Source organism: Somniosus microcephalus, chromosome 28 (assembly GCF_052327205.1).
Source record: "Somniosus microcephalus isolate GS21.2 chromosome 28, FLI_Smic_1.0, whole genome shotgun sequence".
Lineage (NCBI taxonomy): Eukaryota > Metazoa > Chordata > Chondrichthyes > Squaliformes > Somniosidae > Somniosus > Somniosus microcephalus.
Window position 1 is genome coordinate 42490550 of NC_141014.1, and position 17977 is coordinate 42508526.

Here is a 17977-nt window from a genome sequence, read left to right on the forward strand (position 1 = left end):
CATCGGAAACATCCTTCCTGCATCTAGTCTGTCTAGTCCTGTCAGAATTTTATAAGTTTCAATAAGATCCCCTCTCATTCTTCTAAACTCCAGCGAGTACAAGCCCAATCGTCCCAACCTCTCCTCATACGTCATTCCTGCCATCCCAGGTATCAGCCTGGTGAATCTTCGCTGAACTCCTTCCATGGCAAATACATCCTTCCTCAGATAAGGTGACCAAAACTGCACACAATACTCAAGGCGTGGTCTCACCAAGGCCCTGTACAACTGCAGCAAGACATCCTTGTTCCTGTACTCAAAACCCTCTCGCTACGAAGGCCAACATATGCCTTCTTAACCGCCTGCTGCACCTGCATGCTTACCTTCAGTGACTGGTGCACAAGGACACCCAAGTCTCGTTGCACTTCCCCTTCTCCCAATCTATTGCCATTCAGATAATAATCTGCCTTCCTGTTTTTGCCACCAAAGTGGATAACCTCACATTTATCCACATTATATTGCATCTGCCATGCTTTTGCCCAATCACCCAACCTATCCAAATCATCCTGGAGTTTCTCGGCATCCTCCTCACAGCACACATGCCCACCCAGCTTTGTGTCATCTGCAAACTTGGAGATATTACATCTAGTTCCCTTGTCTAGATCATTAATATATAGTGACGAGCTGGGGTCCAAGGACTGATCCCTGCGGTACCCCACTAGTCACTGCCTGCCACTCGGAAAAAGACCCATTTATTCCAACTCTTTGCTTTCTGTCTGCCAACCAGTTCTCTATCCAAGTCAATACCTTGCCCCCAATCCCGTGTGCCTTAACTTTACACGCTAATCTCTTATGCGGGACCTTATCGAAAGCCTTCTGAAAGTCCAAATACACCACATCCATTGGTTCTCCCTTATCTATTTTACCAGTTACATCCTCAAAAAATTCCAGTAGAATAGTCAAGCACGATTTACCTTTTGTAAATCCATGTTGACTTTGTCCGATCCCGTCACTGTTTTCCAAGTGCTCTGCTATTACACCTTTTATAATGGACTCTAGCATTTTCCCCACTACCGATGTCAGGCTTACCGGTCTGTAATTCCCCGTTTTCTCTCTACCACCTTTTTTGAATAGTGGGGTAACATTAGCTACCCGCCAATCCATGGGTACTGTTCCAGATTCCATCGAATGTTGGAAGATGATCAGCAATGCATCTACTATTTCTAGGGCCACTTCCTTAAGTACCCTAGGATGAAGATTATCAGGCCCTGGGGATTTATTGGCCTTCAATCCCATCAATTTCCTTAACACCATTTCTCTACAAATACTGATTTCTTTCAGTTCCTCCCTTTCATCAGACCCTATGTTCCCCGACATCTCTGGGAGGTTATTTGTGTCCTCGTTTGTGAAGACAGAAGCAAAATATGTATTTAATTGGTATGCCATTTCTTTGTTCCCCATTATAAATTCCCCTGATTCTGACTGCAAGGGACCTACGCTTGACTTCACCAATCATTTTCTCTTCACATATTTATAAAAGCTTTTACAGTCAGTTTTTATGTTCCCTGAAAGCTTACTCTCATATTCTATTTTCCCCTTCTTAATTAATCCCTTTGTCCTCCTTTGTTGAATCCTAAACTCATCCAATCCTCAGGTTTACTGCTTTTTCTGGCCAATTTATATGTCCTCTCCTTGGATCTTATGCTATCCCTAATTTCCCTTGTTAGCCATGGTTGTCACCTTTTTTGTTTTATTTTTATGCCAAACTGGGATGAACAAATTCTGTAGTTCATCCATGCGGTCTTTGAATGTTTGCCATTGCCGATCCACCGTCAACCCTTTGAGTGATATTCCCCAATCAATCCTACCCAACTCGCGCCTCAGACCATCGTAGTTTCCTTTATTTAAATTCAGGACCCTCGTCTCCGAGTCAACTATTTCATTCTCCATCTTAATGAAGAATTCGATCATATTATGATCGCTCCGACCCAAGGGGCCTCGTACAACAAGATTGCTAATTAATCCTTTCTCGTTACATAATATCCAGTCTAAGATGGCCTGATCTCTGGTTGGTTCCTCGACGTATTGGTCCAGGAAACCATCCCGTAAACACTTCAGGAATTCCTCCTCCACGGTATTGTTACTAATTTGGTTAGCCCAATCTATATATAGATTAAAGTCACCCATGATGACTGCTGTGCCCTTATTGCACGCTTCTCTAATTTCCCTTTTAATGCCATCCCCAACCTCCGCATTACTGTTTGGAGGTCTATATACTACTCCCACTAACGTTTTCTGCCCCTTGGTATTTCTCAGTTCTACCCATACAGATTCCACATCATCAGAGCTAATATCCTTCCTTACAATTGTGTTAATCCCTTCTTTGACCAGCAATGCTACCCCACCTCCCTTTCCTTTTTGCCTATCTTTCCTGAATATTGAATACCCCTGGATGTTGAGTTCCCAGCCTTGGCCACCCTGGAGCCATGTTTCCGTAATCCCAATCAAATCATATTCGTTTACTTCTATTTGCGCAGCTAATTCATCCACCTTATTACGAATGCTCCTCGCATTAAGACACAAGGCCTTCAGGCTTGTTTTTTTAACGCTCTTAGACCTATTAGAATTATTATTTACTGTGGCCATGTTTGATTTAAACCGTTGATTTCTCTGTGCCACTTTTGTTTTTCACCTTCCTATCTTTTGCTTTTATCCTCCTTTCCCTTTCCTCTGCCCCTTGCTCAGGTTCCCAACCCCCTGCCATTTTAGTTTAAACCCTCCCCCAGAGCACTAGCAAACACTCCCCCTAGGACATCGGTCCCGGCCCTGCCCAGGTGCAAACCATCCGGTTTGAACTGGTCCCACCTCCCCCAGAACCGGTTCCAATGTCCCAGGAATTTGAATCCCTCCCCCTCTCACCATTCCTCTAGCCATGTATTCATCTGAAATATCCTTCTATTTCTACTCTGACTAGCACGTGGCACTGGTCGCAATCCTGAGATTACTACCTTTGAGGTCCTATTTTTAAAATTTACCTCCTAACTCCCTATATTCAGCTTTTAGGACCTCATCCCGTTTTTTACCTATATCGTTGGTACCTATATGCACCACGACAACTGGCTGTTCACCCTCCCCTTCCAAAATGTTCTGCAGCCACTCAGAGACATCCTAGAACCTGCTGCAACCTCATTATATACCGCCACCGCAACTATGCATTAAAATATTTGTGCTTATTTTCCTTTTCTAGGTCTCTCTGGATGTCCAAGATGGACAGATTACCCTTGCGAAGCCCCAACCAACTCTGCCCTATGAACAGCCCCTAGAAGATGCACAAGAGTGAGCCTCACGCACTAGTTTTTCCTCTTCATCTGAGAGGATGGACTTCATTCTCTTCAGCACCTCTCCACATCAGAGATTGGCAATTAAATATGTGGGTATCTCCGACATAAGCTCAGGTTCCAGGTCCTACCATTTCTGTTCCACCGAGTTCCAACTCTGCACCACTGAGCCTCTTCACATTTTACAAATTGACACAATGTTTCATGTTTTAATTCAACTGTTACAAGACTTGTATTCGGCAAGAAAATTATGGCAATCATCGTATAGAGTGACGTAAAAGGCAAGCGTTTAACCAAGAACTAATTGACTAATATTTTCCAGATTTTGAGATGAGTTAGTGGGTGGAGTCTTGTTGAATTTTTGACTTTCCTAAGTTATTTGGACAAGATCTCAAACAAACCACATTCTCTTCCAAAACTGGTGTGCAGTTTTAATACAAAACAGTTAAAGTAATGGTATACACGCCCAATAAAAAGGTACAGAAATAGACAAACACGTAATAGCTGAGTTTTCCCAAAAGGTTCATAGTCTCCAAAGACTCTGGCAAGACAAACTTCAAAAACAAGCAGCTGTATGTAATGAAGGCAGGAACGATGTCGAAACTGATGTCGTGAGGTCAGAAATGAAAAACTATTTGTCAACTCAAAAACCGAGGGTCAGGACATTATACATTTTCACAATATCCTTACATCCCCAACAGGTACTCAACAGAACCAGCGGTCAGGTTTTTTCATATCAATAGATGACGGGGAAGAAAAAACAAAATAAGCCTTGGTCGCTTTCCAGCTTCCTCTGACTGAAACCCCCCCAAATTCCTCATAGCTAAATGCTGAAACTATACAAGATCTAACAGATGATCTCGTTTCAACAAGATCCGAGCTCAAAAATATAGGCGTACTGATTTTGTTCAGATCAGGGGAGTCACAATGGAGGTGGTGGGAAGAGAAGAGGGCAGAGGGAAAAGCCTCAAGCATTACACCAAGTAGAAAGGCAAAATGGAGGTGTTGGGAGTGGGGGGGGGGGGGGAAAAGAGAGAAGAGAAAAGAGGCAGAAATCATTCTGTTTTGAGAATAAAAAATGAATAAATTTTTCCTCATCTCAGTCCTAAATGGCCGATCCCTTATCCTGAGACTATGACCCCTAATTCTAGACTCTCCAGCCAGGGTAAACAGTCTCTCAGCATCTACCCTGTCAAGCCCTCTAAGAATGTTATACATTTCAATGAGATCACCCCTCATTCTTCTAAACTCCAGAGAATATAGGCCCATTCTACTCAATCTCTCCTCACAAGACAACCCTCTCATCCCAGGAATCAATCTAGTGACTCTTCGTTGCATCCCCTCTAAGGCAAGTATAGATTTCCTTGGGTAAGGAGACCAAAACTGTATATAGCATTCCAGGTGTGGTCTCACCAAAGCCCTATAGAACGGCAGCAAGACCGCCTTACTCTTACACACCAACCCCCTTGCAATAACATACCATTTGCCTTCCTATTTGCTTGCTGTACCTGCAAGTATATCCTTCCTTCGGTAAAAAAGATCAAATTAATGGAGGAAGAGAGTACAAAAGCAAAGAAGTGATGCTAAACCTTGATAAAACACTGGTTAGGCCTCGGCTGGAGTATTGTGTTTAATTCTGGGCACCACACTTTAGGAAGGATGTCAAGGCCTTAGAGAAGGTGCAGCAGAGATTTACTGGAATGGTACCAGGGATGAGGGACATCAGTTGTGTGGAGAGACTGGAAAAGGTGGGGTTGTTCTCCTAGAGCAGAGACGTTAAGAGGCATTGTGATAGAGTAAAGAAGAAAGTATTTCCAATAAATCTAGTAATTTGTGGGCTAGCACCAGAAAAAGTGATTATGAAAGCTGCCGGATTGTCGTAAAAACCCAACTGGGTCATTGATGTCCTTCGGGGAAGGAATCCTGCCACCCTACCTGATCTGGCCTATATGTGACTCCAATCCCACACTATGTATGCGACTCTTAATACCCTTGGGTCAACCATGGGTGGACAATAAATGCAGCCTTGCCAGCATCACCCACTGTGCAGTATATGGCAATGAGTGTTTTCCAATCTCAGGCAGGCAGCTTTTCACAGCAACTGTTGCACTGAATGCCAATTCAGTACTCGTGCTCTCTCATGACTCCAAGGAAGCCTTCAAGAGTTTGCTGAAGCTCACCAGACTTGTCAGTCATTGATACTAGCCCAGAGTAATCCCTGTGGCCATGATTGATAACAGACAACAGAAAAACTATTTAGGATAATTTTTCTGTCACTGCGCTCCTTTCTCTATAAACTTAGCCCAGATTAACCCCCTGCCCCCATAATAACTTTCCAGGCTTCACGATACACTAAATCATAATCTACCTTTGCAGAGGTTCTTCACTTCAAATATCACTTAAAGGCTATCTGCTTTTATATAACAGTTCTTCCCTTTGCAGCTACCTTACAGCACCCTGCTTCGTCTAGTAGGCTTTACTTAGGTTAGTCCATGCCTTCAGCTGCAGAAGTAAGGAAATCACTGGCCAATCGTGTGCTATCAAATCCGCCTTATCAGCAGTCAAACAGATTCAGTCCCAGGCTTCCTAGTCGGCAGTATTCTTTTTGCAGCCGAGTGGCTTGGCCCATTCACTGACAGCACAGAGGCCAACAGCTGCTCCAACTCGGCAGTCACCCATTGCTGCAAGGGCAGCATCTTGTCTCCCTTGCTCAGGATTCCCTTCCTCGAAGGAAGAGTTGCTCTTTAACTACCCCGTCAATTGTCATCTTCATTTTAAATATCACAAGCAAGTGAACCTTCTCGTCTCCAGTCCCTCAACAGCTCAGTTCCGTCATCCTAGATATTATCTGGTGAATCATTGCTGGATATTAGGATTTCACCAGCAACGAGGAGTTACATTATGAAGAGTCTTAAGAAGTTGGGTCCTTTTTCTATAGAACTGAGAAGGTTAAGGGATGAGCTAATAGGTCTTCAAGTTTACAAAATTGTTATGATAAAGGAAATTGCAGTAGATTGTCTCCACTGGTCAGTGAGTGCAAGAGGCCAGAAATATAAAATAATCACAAGAATTAAAGGGGAGGTTAGAAAAAAACTCTTCACACAAGTCTGTGGAATATCTCTGCCATAAACAATTACTGAAGCAGAGTCCATAAACTTGTTTTAGAAGATCATTCGACAGCTGCTTGAAAATGATTAAAAGAAATGAGGAGTGAACAGAAGCGTGGGCCTAGACTGGCTGGGTGCAGGAAAACTGTTTCTGTGAGTAACATTCTCGGACTTCTTCTAAGATTAGTGTACCCTTCCTAACGTAGGATAGCAAAAACTAAACAATACTCCAATTGAGATGTGGCCAGTACCCAGTACAACTGCAGTAGTACCCCCTAACATTTACATTCTATGCCTCTTACAAAGCCTTGCATTCTATTAGATTTTCCATCACATTTTGCGTCTGCAGAGTAATTTTTAATGATTTTTGTACCTGAACCCTTCCATCTACATCCCTGGGTGCATCACCATTTAGACTGTACCCCACCTCACCTGCCATTATTGTGTCTGATCCAATACAATGTTAAACTGCACCTGCCCTCATTCTATCCACTTGCTTTTTAGATTTTCCTTTGCAATGGTTTGTTCTCTTCACACTTCATGATTCACATTGCTCAGCGTCATTTGGAAACTTGGATGTACCTCCTTCTGTTCCCAAATCCCGGTCACTTGTATACAGAGCGAGAAGTTGGAGTCCGAACCCCATTACACATTCTGATCCTAAACTTCTTGATCTCCTTTTCCTTCATCCACCTCTCCAATCACATTCTGCCTCAACCACTAACCCTGGAACTGAATTCCACAGCCTCAAAAGTCCCTTTTAGTTTATCTTGCTCAGTGTTCAAAATCTCTTGTATTTAATCTGGTCTCTTTGGTCCCCTATTCTAGACTATTAAACAACTGCAAACAGTATTCCATCTATCCAGTCCTATCTTTTCATAATTTGAAACATTTCTATCAGATTGCCCAGTCATCTGCGTTGTACTAATGAAAAAGCCCCAACTTGTCAAGTCTTTCTACATATTTCTATTTCATCAGGTTAGTGAATGTGTGTTGTACCCTCTATAAAGCCTCAATATCCTTCGAGACTGTGGAGCCCAGTACTGCACACAGCACTCTAACTGAGGTCTTAAGATTGCCTCGAATCAGGAGCCTCAATTTTAGCCAGTAATCTCTTGTGCGGAACCTTATCAAATGGAAATGAGGCACATAGATGACATGGTCCCGGGTTAGCTCCCTGGGTTGTGCTTCGTTACTTGATCTTAGCCAGGGCAGCAGCTCATGCACCACAATTTGCTTCACATTCTTGGGCTGGGGGGAGTGCGGGGGGTAAGAAATAGCACCTTTGCTACTTAGTGACCCTTGTTGGAAAATATCGGCTTGTGAACACAAGGTGAGAACAGAAACAGCCTCAGCTTTGATGCCTCCCCAGTGAACTGGATGGTGGCACTCACTGTCCAGACCCAGATGAAGAATGGCCACTTGAGTAAGGTAATGGGGAGGTTATCAACATTTGCTTCAACCACTCCCTGTGGTAGCAAGTTCCACATTCTCACCACTCTCTGGGTAAAGAAGTTTCTTCTGAATTCCCTATTGGATTTCTTGGTGACTATCTTATATTGATGGCCTCTAGTTATGCTCTTCCCCACAAGTGGAACCATTCTCTCTGTATCCCCTCTATCAAAACCTTTCATAATTTTAAAGGCCTCTATCAGGTCACCCCTCAGCCTTCTTTTTTCAAACGAAAAGAGACCCAGCCTGTTCATCCTTTCCCGATAGGTATACCCTCGCATTTCTGGTATCACCCTTGTAAATCTTCTTGCATATCCTTCTCATAATATGGTGACCAAAATTGTACACAGTACTCCAAGTGCGGTCGAACCAAGGTTCGATACAGGTTTAGCATAACTTCACTACTTTTCAATTCTAGCCCTCTAGAAATAAACCCTGGTGCCTGGTTTGCTTTTTTTATGGCCTTGCTAACCTGTGTCGCTACTTTTAGTGATGTGTGTATTTGTACTCAGAGATCCCTTTGTTCCTCCACCCCACCCAGATTCGCACCCTCCAGGTACAGGAAACTTTGGTTTATCCGGAGGTTAACTGTCCGGAATGCTCGAGCCACCAGCAAAAATCAGGAGCCGTTTCGTTTGGTGAAAAAAAAGCAACGAAAAGAAAAAAAAACAGTCAAGCTCTGCAAGGTCTCACTGAAGCTGTTGCTAAGCTACAGAGACGCTTGCAAGGTACGGCCGACTGTTTAGAAGCTGTTGCAACAGGGTTTGTTGCCAGATACGGAGCTCAAAATCTCCGTATGTTTCAACATTAGCGCTGGTTTGTCCGGCAGTTTTGATGGGACGGCAGCAGCTCGGTCCAGTCGGTGCCGGATAGCACAAAGTTTCCTGTAATAAGTGACCTCCCTATTCTTCCTACCAAAATGTAATCTCTCACATTTATCTGTGTTGAATTTCATTTGCCAATTATATTCCCATTCTGCTTTCCTGTAATTTGTTGCAGTCCTCTGCAGTATTAACTATCCCCCCCAATTTGGTGTCATCCGCAAATTTAGAAATTGTGTTTTTGATTCCAAAGTCTGAATCGTTAATATAAATTGTGTCCTTGTGGAACATCACTACCGACCTTCTGCCACTGTGAATAGTTACCCTTTACACCCACTCTCTGATCTCTGTCTTGACCCAAGGACACATGGACAAACTAATTGCAAAAAGAATACTTTTAAAAGTCATGATTTTTAGTCTCAAAGGATTACCAATCAGTCCATTCTATATAATAAACTGGAGGCACTTAAAATACCAGCCATACAGGAGGGCAAAGCTTCTGAATACAATGCCAATCAGGTCACTGTAAACTATAAACTCAACAAGCTTTACAATATTACATAGAATTTACAGCACAGAAACAGGCCATTCAGCCCAACTGGTATACGCTCCACACGAGCCTCCTCCCACCCGACTCCATCTAACCCCATCAATATAACATTCTATTCTTTTCTCCCTCATGTACTTATCTAGCATCATTTTAAATGCATCCATGCTGTTCGCCACAACCACTCCATGTTAGCAACTTCCACATTCTCGCCACTCTGGGTAAAGACATTTCTCCTGAATTCCTATTGGATTTTTTGAGTGACCATTTTATACTTATGACTCAGTTTTGGACTCCCACACAAGCGGAAACATCCTCGCTATGTCGACCCTATCAAACCCCTTCATAATCTGAAAGACCTCCATTAGGTCTCCCCCCCCCCGCCCCCCCCCCCCTCAGCCTTCTCTTTCTTAGAGAAAACCTTGTGATGTCGGACAGGCAATATTGTAACTATTCCAATCAGATGTAAACCTACTTGACACTTCAACATTGCCAGAGAATTCTAACTGCAAGATGAACATAGAGCAGTCGGAATCTGACACGCAGGACTGCAAACCTCCTTAACATGAACTTGACAATTAGGATACGAAGGACAGAATCTGTTAATGCCAATTATTCAGCGCGGAGCTGAAATCCTCTCTCTATACAAATGCCAATTGGGTAGACAGGCTCCACCCTAGCTCACCTATAACAATGCCAATCAGGCTACAAAGGACCAAGGCGGCAGGGGCTGCAGCCCGACTGTTGGTGCAATGATTTTAATGCTATCAGACACATTAACTAATTCAACATGTTTGCATGCAATTATTCAAATTAGGTTTGGGACCGAGAGACTCTAAGTTTATCACGACCTTGGAACATCACAATTTTATCTGTCAGTGTCAACATGTGTTAGGCAGTATGCACGTTTGTCAACATGGTGCAGATACTTAATCCATCAAGCCTCTGAAGGTTTGATCGGTGAGCTACTGGACGGTGGAAATAAGCAAGGTCGAGTACTAGCTCATTTCCACCAACCAATTTTTCTACTGCAAAAGCAGAAAGGTCCCCTTCTCCTCCTCCTCCCTCCACATAACACAGACAGTAGAGCAAAGCATTTGTGGGAGATATCTACACTATTCCCAAAAAATAGCATTCCTGAATAAAGATCCCGATTCTACTTGGCAAACCTGCACAATGAAGCAATTTCCGTTCATCTTGTCCCTGATGGTTCACTTGTCCATCTGCAGCCTGCGAATCCAATTATCTGCGAAGCTACGTTAACTGATAGCATTCTCCGCTCCCCAGGTACAGTTTCCAGCGTAAACCAAGCTTGCCTTCCCTACCCCCACAGCCAAATGGACTCAATTACCAGATGGTGGAAGATAATTGATAGAGCTGTATTTAAGGTCACATTTTTAAAAAAATCCTCAAATTAACCCCTTCGTCACCACATTGCATTAAAAATGATCAGCCCCAGCCAAGAAGTTCGCAATTATAAGCACTTAAAGGTAACAGAGATGGGAGTTAGGCACAGTGTCAGTATTACAGGGAGGTGGCACACATCATGAGACAGAATGCAGTATCAGCATGAGAGAGAGACGGCACAATATCACAGTATAGGAGAGACGGAATGCAGTATCAGCATTAGAGAGAGACGGCACAATATCACAGTATAGGAGACACGGAATGCAGTATCAGCATGAGAGCGAGACGGCACAATATCACAGTATAGGAGAGACGGAATGCAGTATCAGCATTAGAGAGTCGGCACAATGTCACAGTATAGGAGAGACGGAATGCAGTATCAGCATTAGAGAGAGACGGCACAATATCACAGTACAGGAGAGACGGAATGCAGTATCAGCATTAGAGAGAGACGGCACAATATAAGAACATAAGAAATAGGAGCAGGAGTCGGCCAATCGGCCCCTCGAGCCTGCTCCACCATTCAATAAGATCATGGCTGATCTGATCCTAACCTCAAATCTTTTATCACTGTGCATCCACCCGAACCCATGTGATCTCCCGGGAGAGGCGAAAAACCAGATAAAGACCCAATGGCCAATTTGGGAGAAAAAAAATCTGGGAAATTCCTCTCCGACCCATCTAGGCGATCGAAATTCTTCCAGGAGATCACTCTGTCCCTATATTTTCTACAGTACTTACCTTCTGTAAAGGCAATCTTCACCCCAGCCAGGAACAGGAATAAAACCATCTCCTGAAATCTAACAGAATTAGAACACAGTAGGAGCAGAACCAGGCTACACGGCCCCTAGGCCCACTCCACTACCCACAGGGCCATGACCATTCCGAACCTAGTCTCATGTCCAATTTCCTGCCTGCTCCCCGTAACCCTTAATTCCCTTTACTTCTAGGAAACTGTCTATTTCTGTTTTAAATTTATTTAATGATGTAGCTTCCACAGCTTTCTGGGGCAGCAAATTCCACAAACCTACCACCCTCTGAGTGAAGAAGTTTCTCATCTCAGTTTTGAAAGAGCAGCCCCTTATTTTAAGATTATGCCCCCTAGTTCTAGTTTCACCCATCATTGGGAACATCCTCACCGCATCCACCCGATCAAGCCCCTTCACAATCTTATATGTTTCAATAAGATCGCCTCTCATTCTTCTGAACTCCAATGAGTAGAGTCCCAATCTACTCAACCTCTCCTCATATGACCACCCCCTCATCCCCGGGATTAACCGAGTGAACCTTCTTTGTACTGACTCGAGAGCAAGTATGTCTTTTCTTAAGTATGGACACCAAAACTGTATGCAGTATTCCAGGTGCGGTCTCACCAATACCTTGTACAACTGCAGCAATACCTCCCTGTTTTTATATTCCATCCCCCTAGCAATAAAAGCCAACATTCCATTGGCCTTGATCACTTGCTGCACCTGCATACTAACTTTGAGTTTCGTGCACCAGGACCCCCCGATCCCTTTGTACTACAGTACTTTCCAGTTTCTTGCCTTTAAGATAATAACTTGCTCTATGATTTTTCCTGCCAAAGTGCATAACCTCACACTTTCCAGTATTGTATTCCATCTGCCAAATCTCTGCCCACTTACTTAGCCTGTCTATGTCCCTTTGCAGGTTTTTTATGTCCTCCTCACTCACTACTTTCCGTCCCATCTTTGTATCATCTGCAAACTTTGATATGTTACACTCGGTCCCCTCCTCCAAATCGTTAATATAGATTGTAAAGAGTTGGGGACCCAGCACTGACCCCCTGCGGAACACCACTAGTTACTGGTTGCCAATCTGAGAACGAACCATTTATCCCAACTCTCTGCTTTCTGTTAGAGAGCCAATCCTCCACCCACGCCAGAATATTACCCCCAATCCCGTGATTTTTTTATCTTGAGCAATAATCTTTTGTGCGGCACCTTGTCAAATGCCTTTTGGAAGTTTAAATACACTACGTCCACTGGTTCCCCTTTATCCACCCTGTATGTTACTTCCTCAAAAAACTCCAGCAAATTTGTCAAACATGACTTCCCCTTCATGAAGCCATGCTGAGTTTGTCCTATTAAATTATGTTTATCCAAATGTCCCGTTACTGTCTCCTTAATAATGGACTCTAACATTTTACCAACCACAGATGTTAGGCCAACAGGTCTATAGTTTCCAGCCTTCTGCCTACTACCCTTTTTAAATAAGGGTGTTACATTAGCAGTTTTCCAATCTGCCGGGACCTTTGCTGAGTCCAGGGAGTTTTGGAAAATCATTACCAATGCATCCACAATCCCTACCGCTACTTCCCTCAAGACCCTAGGATGCAAGCCATCAGGTCCAGGGGATTTATCCACCTTGAGTCCCATTATTTTACCAAGTACCACTTCCTTAGTGATTTTAATCGTATTTAGTTCCTCCCCCACTAGAGCCCCCTGTTTGTCCAGTGTTGGGATATTCTTAGTGTCCTCTACTGTAAAGACTGATACAAAATAATTGTTCAGTGTTTTTGCCATCTCCACGTTTCCCACCATTAATTTCCCGGTCTCATCCTCTAAGGGACCAACATTTACTTTAGCCACCCTTTTTCTTTTTATATAACTATAGAAACTTTTACTGTCTGTTTTTATATTTTTTGCTAATTTACTTTCATAATCTACCTTCCCTTTCTTAATCAATCTTTCAGTTATTTTTTGCTGTCTTTTAAAGACTTCCCAATCTTCCATCCTCCCACTAGATTTGGCTACATTATATGCCTTTGTTTTTAGTCGGATACTATCCTTAATTACTTTACTTCGCCACGGATGGCTATCTTTCCTTTTACACCCTTTTTTCCTCAGTGGAATATTTTTTTTTTGGAAGTTGTAAAATAACTCCTTAAATGTACACCACTGATCATGTACCGTCTTACCCTTTAATCTATTTTCCCAGTCCACTCTACTCAATTCCGCTCTCATACCTTCATAGTCTCCTTTATTCAAGCTCAGCACGCTTGTTTGAGATCCAACCTTCTCACCCTCTAATTGAATATGGAACTCAACCATGTTATGGTCACTCATTCCAAGGGGATCCTTTACTAGGACATTTTTAATTAATCCTGTCTCGTTACACAGGACCAGGTCTAAGGTTGCTTGCCCCCTGGTCGGTTCAGTTACATACTGCTCAAGAAACCCATCCCTAATACACTCAATGAACTCATCCTCAAGGCTGCTCTGCCCAATTTGATTTGTCCAGTTAATATGATAATTAAAATCCCCCATAATTATAGCTGTTCCCTTATTACAAGCCTCAACTATTTCCTGATTAATACACCGTCCAACAGAGTTGCAACTGTTCGGAGGCCTATAGACTACACCCACTAGTGTTTTTTTCCCCTTATTCCTTATCTCCACCCAAACTGTTTCACTATCCTGCTCCTTTGACCCAATATCATTTCTCTGTATTATATTACGCAGTATCAGCGTTAGAGAGATGGCACAATATCACAGTATAGGAGAGACGGAATGCAGTATCAGCATGAGAGAGAGACAGCACAATATCACAGTATAGGAGAGACGGAATGCAGTATCAGCATTAGAGAGAGTCGGCACAATATCACAGTATAAGAGAGGCGGAATGCAGTATCAGCATTAGAGAGAGACGGCACAATATCACAGTATAGGAGAGATGGAATGCAGTATCAGCATTAGAGAGAGTCGGCACAATATCACAGTATAAGAGAGGCGGAATGCAGTATCAGCGTTAGAGAGAGTCGGCACAATATCACAGTATAGGAGAGACGGAATGCAGTATCAGCGTTAGAGATGTAGGAAGCAGTTCCCCGAAGCTCTTTTACCCCATGCCATGATTACAATGGTTTTAGCTTTCACTTAGACTCTCGCTCATTTCTGAACTCAGCTACCCAACCTGGGGACATTTACACAAGTATCATAGCAACTGTACCAATTACAGGTAGATCAGTTCTGATGGGATGCTCTGTCAGAAATTACAAATCATTACCCAACTGAAAAGCCCTCTACATTAAAAGGAATACTCCAGGTAAGCTGATACAACCACTGCACCAGCCGAAAGCCACTTCATTTTTTCAGTTTTTTAAATTTACACTTGCCCTTTCCGTGTAATTAAAGTGTCTTCCCCCAGTGGCTGTTTGATGTATCTCTTGACAAACATACCCTGACTGGCGGCATAAGGAAAGCAATATTTACAGTAAAAGTAAGACTTTAATTAAGCTCCTGACTCAAGGCAATCAAAGACTACATGCCCAGTGGAGCGGGGGGGGGGGGGGGGGAAGAGCGCGAGCAGGGGGGGGGGGAGAGAGCGCGAGCAGGGGGGGAGAGCGCGAGCAGGGGGCGGGGGAGAGCAGCGCGAGCAAGGGGGGGAGAGCGCGAGCAAGGGGGGGAGAGCGCGAGCAAGGGGGGGAGAGCGCGAGCAGGGGGGGAGAGCGCGAGCAGGGGGGGAGAGCGCGAGCAGGGGGGGAGAGCGCAGCAGGGGGCGAGCCGAGCAGGGGGGGAGAGCGCGAGCAGGGGGGGAGAGCGCGAGCAGGGGGGGAGCCAGAGAGCGCGAGCAGGGGGGGAGAGCGCGAGCAGGGGGGGGAGAGCGCGAGCAGGGGGGGGAGAGCGCGAGCAGGGGGGGGAGAGCGCGAGCAGGGGGGGAGAGCGCGAGCAGGGGGGAGAGCGCGAGCAGGGGGGGGATGAGCGCGAGCAGGGGGGGAGAGCGCGAGCAGGGGGGGGAGAGCGCGAGCAGGGGGGGAGAGCGCGAGCAGGGGGGGAGAGCGCGAGCAGGGGGGGAGAGCGCGAGCAGGGGGGGAGAGCGCGAGCAGGGGGGGGAGAGCGCGAGCAGGGGGGAGAGCGCGAGCAGGGGGGGAGAGCGCGAGCAGGGGGGGGAGAGCGCGAGCAGGGGGGGGGAGAGCGCGAGCAGGGGGGAGAGCCCGAGAGCGCGAGCAGGGGGGGAGAGCGCGAGCAGGGGGGGAGAGCGCGAGCAGGGGGGGAGAGCGCGAGCAGGGGGGGAGAGCGCGAGCAGGGGGGGAGAGCGCGAGCAGGGGGGGAGAGCGCGAGCAGGGGGGGGAGAGCGCGAGCAGGGGGGAGAGCGCGAGCAGGGGGGGGAGAGCGCGAGCAGGGGGGGAGAGCGCGAGCAGGGGGGGAGAGCGCGAGCAGGGGGGGAGAGCGCGAGCAGGGGGGGGAGAGCGCGAGCAGGGGGGGAGAGCGCGAGCAGGGGGGGAGAGCGCGAGCAGGGGGGGCGGAGAGAGCGCGAGCAGGGGGGGGAGAGCGCGAGCAGGGGGGGAGAGCCGAGCGCGAGCAGGGGGGAGAGCGCGAGCAGGGGGGAGAGCGCGAGCAGGGGGGGGAGAGCGCGAGCAGGGGGGGAGAGCGCGAGCAGGGGGGGATGAGCGCGAGCAGGGGGGAGAGCGCGAGCAGGGGGGGAGAGCGCGAGCAGGGGGGGGAGAGCGCGAGCAGGGGGGGAGAGCGCGAGCAGGGGGGGAGAGCGCGAGCAGGGGGGGAGAGCGCGAGCAGGGGGGGGAGAGCGCGAGCAGGGGGGGGAGAGCGCGAGCAGGGGGGGGAGAGCGCGAGCAGGGGGGGAGAGCGCGAGCAGGGGGGGGAGAGCGCGAGCAGGGGGGGAGAGCGCGAGCAGGGGGGGAGAGCGCGAGCAGGGGGAGCCGCGAGGCAGGGGGGAGAGCGCGAGCAGGGGGGGAGAGCGCGAGCAGGGGGGGAGAGCGCGAGCCAGGGGGGGAGAGCGCGAGCAGGGGGGGAGAGCGCGAGCAGGGGGGAGAGCGCGAGCAGGGGGGGAGAGCGCGAGCAGGGGGGGAGAGCGCGAGCAGGGGGGGAGAGCGCGAGCAGGGGGGGGAGAGCTGCGAGCAGGGGGGGGAGAGCGCGAGCAGGGGGGGAGAGCGCGAGCAGGGGGGGAGAGCGCGAGCAGGGGGGGGAGAGCGCGAGCAGGGGGGGAGAGCGCGAGCAGGGGGGGGGAGAGCGCGAGCAGGGGGGGAGAGAGCGCGAGCAGGGGGGGGAGAGCGCGAGCAGGGGGGAGCGAGAGAGCGCGAGCAGGGGGGGGGGAGAGCGCGAGCAGGGGGGAGAGCCGAGCGCGAGCAGGGGGGGATGAGAGCGCGAGCAGGGGGGGAGAGCCGCGAGCAGGGGGGGAGAGCGCGAGCAGGGGGGAGAGCGCGAGCAGGGGGGGAGAGCGCGAGCAGGGGGGGAGAGCGCGAGCAGGGGGGGGAGCCAGGAGAGCGCGAGCAGGGGGGGAGAGCGCGAGCAGGGGGGGAGAGCGCGAGCAGGGGGGGGAGAGCGCGAGCAGGGGGGGAGAGCGCGAGCAGGGGGGGGAGAGCGCGAGCAGGGGGGGGAGAGCGCGAGCAGGGGGGGGAGAGCGCGAGCAGGGGGGGAGAGCGCGAGCAGGGGGGGAGAGCGCGAGCAGGGGGGGAGAGCGCGAGCAGGGGGGGAGAGCGCGAGCAGGGGGGGAGAGCGCGAGCAGGGGGGGAGAGCGCGAGCAGGGGGGAGAGCGCGAGGCAGGGGGGGAGAGCGCGAGCAGGGGGGGAGAGCGCGAGCAGGGGGGGAGAGCGCGAGCAGGGGGGGAGAGCGCGAGCAGGGGGGGAGAGCGGAGCAGGGGGGGAGAGCGCGAGCAGGGGGGGAGAGCGCGAGCAGGGGGGGAGAGCGCGAGCAGGGGGGGGAGAGCGCGAGCAGGGGGGGAGAGCGCGAGCAGGGGGGGAGAGCGCGAGCAGGGGGGGGAGAGCGCGAGCAGGGGGGGAGAGCGCGAGCAGGGGGGGAGAGCGCGAGCAGGGGGGGGAGAGCGCGAGCAGGGGGGGGAGAGCGCGAGCAGGGGGGGAGAGCGCGAGCAGGGGGGGAGAGCGCGAGCAGGGGGGGAGGAGCGCGAGCAGGGGGGGAGAGCGCGAGCAGGGGGGGGAGAGCGCGAGCAGGGGGGGAGAGCGCGAGCAGGGGGGGAGAGCGCGAGCAGGGGGGGAAGAGCGCGAGCAGGGGGGGAGAGCGCGAGCAGGGGGGGAGAGCCGCGAGCAGGGGGGAGAGCGCCGAGCAGGGGGGGAGCGAGGGGGGGGAGGCGCGAGCAGGGGGGAGAGCGCGATCAGGGGGGAGAGCGCGAGCAGGGGGGGAGAGCGCGAGCAGGGGGGGGATGAGCGCGAGCAGGGGGGAGGAGCGCGAGCAGGGGGGACGAGGCGCGAGCAGGGGGGCGACGAGCGCGAGCAGGGGGGCGAGAGCGGCGAGCAGGGGGGGAGCGGAGCAGGGGGGAGAAGCGCGAGCAGGGGGGAGAGCGCGAGCAGGGGGCGGAGAGCGCGAGCAGGGGGGGAGAGCGCGAGCAGGG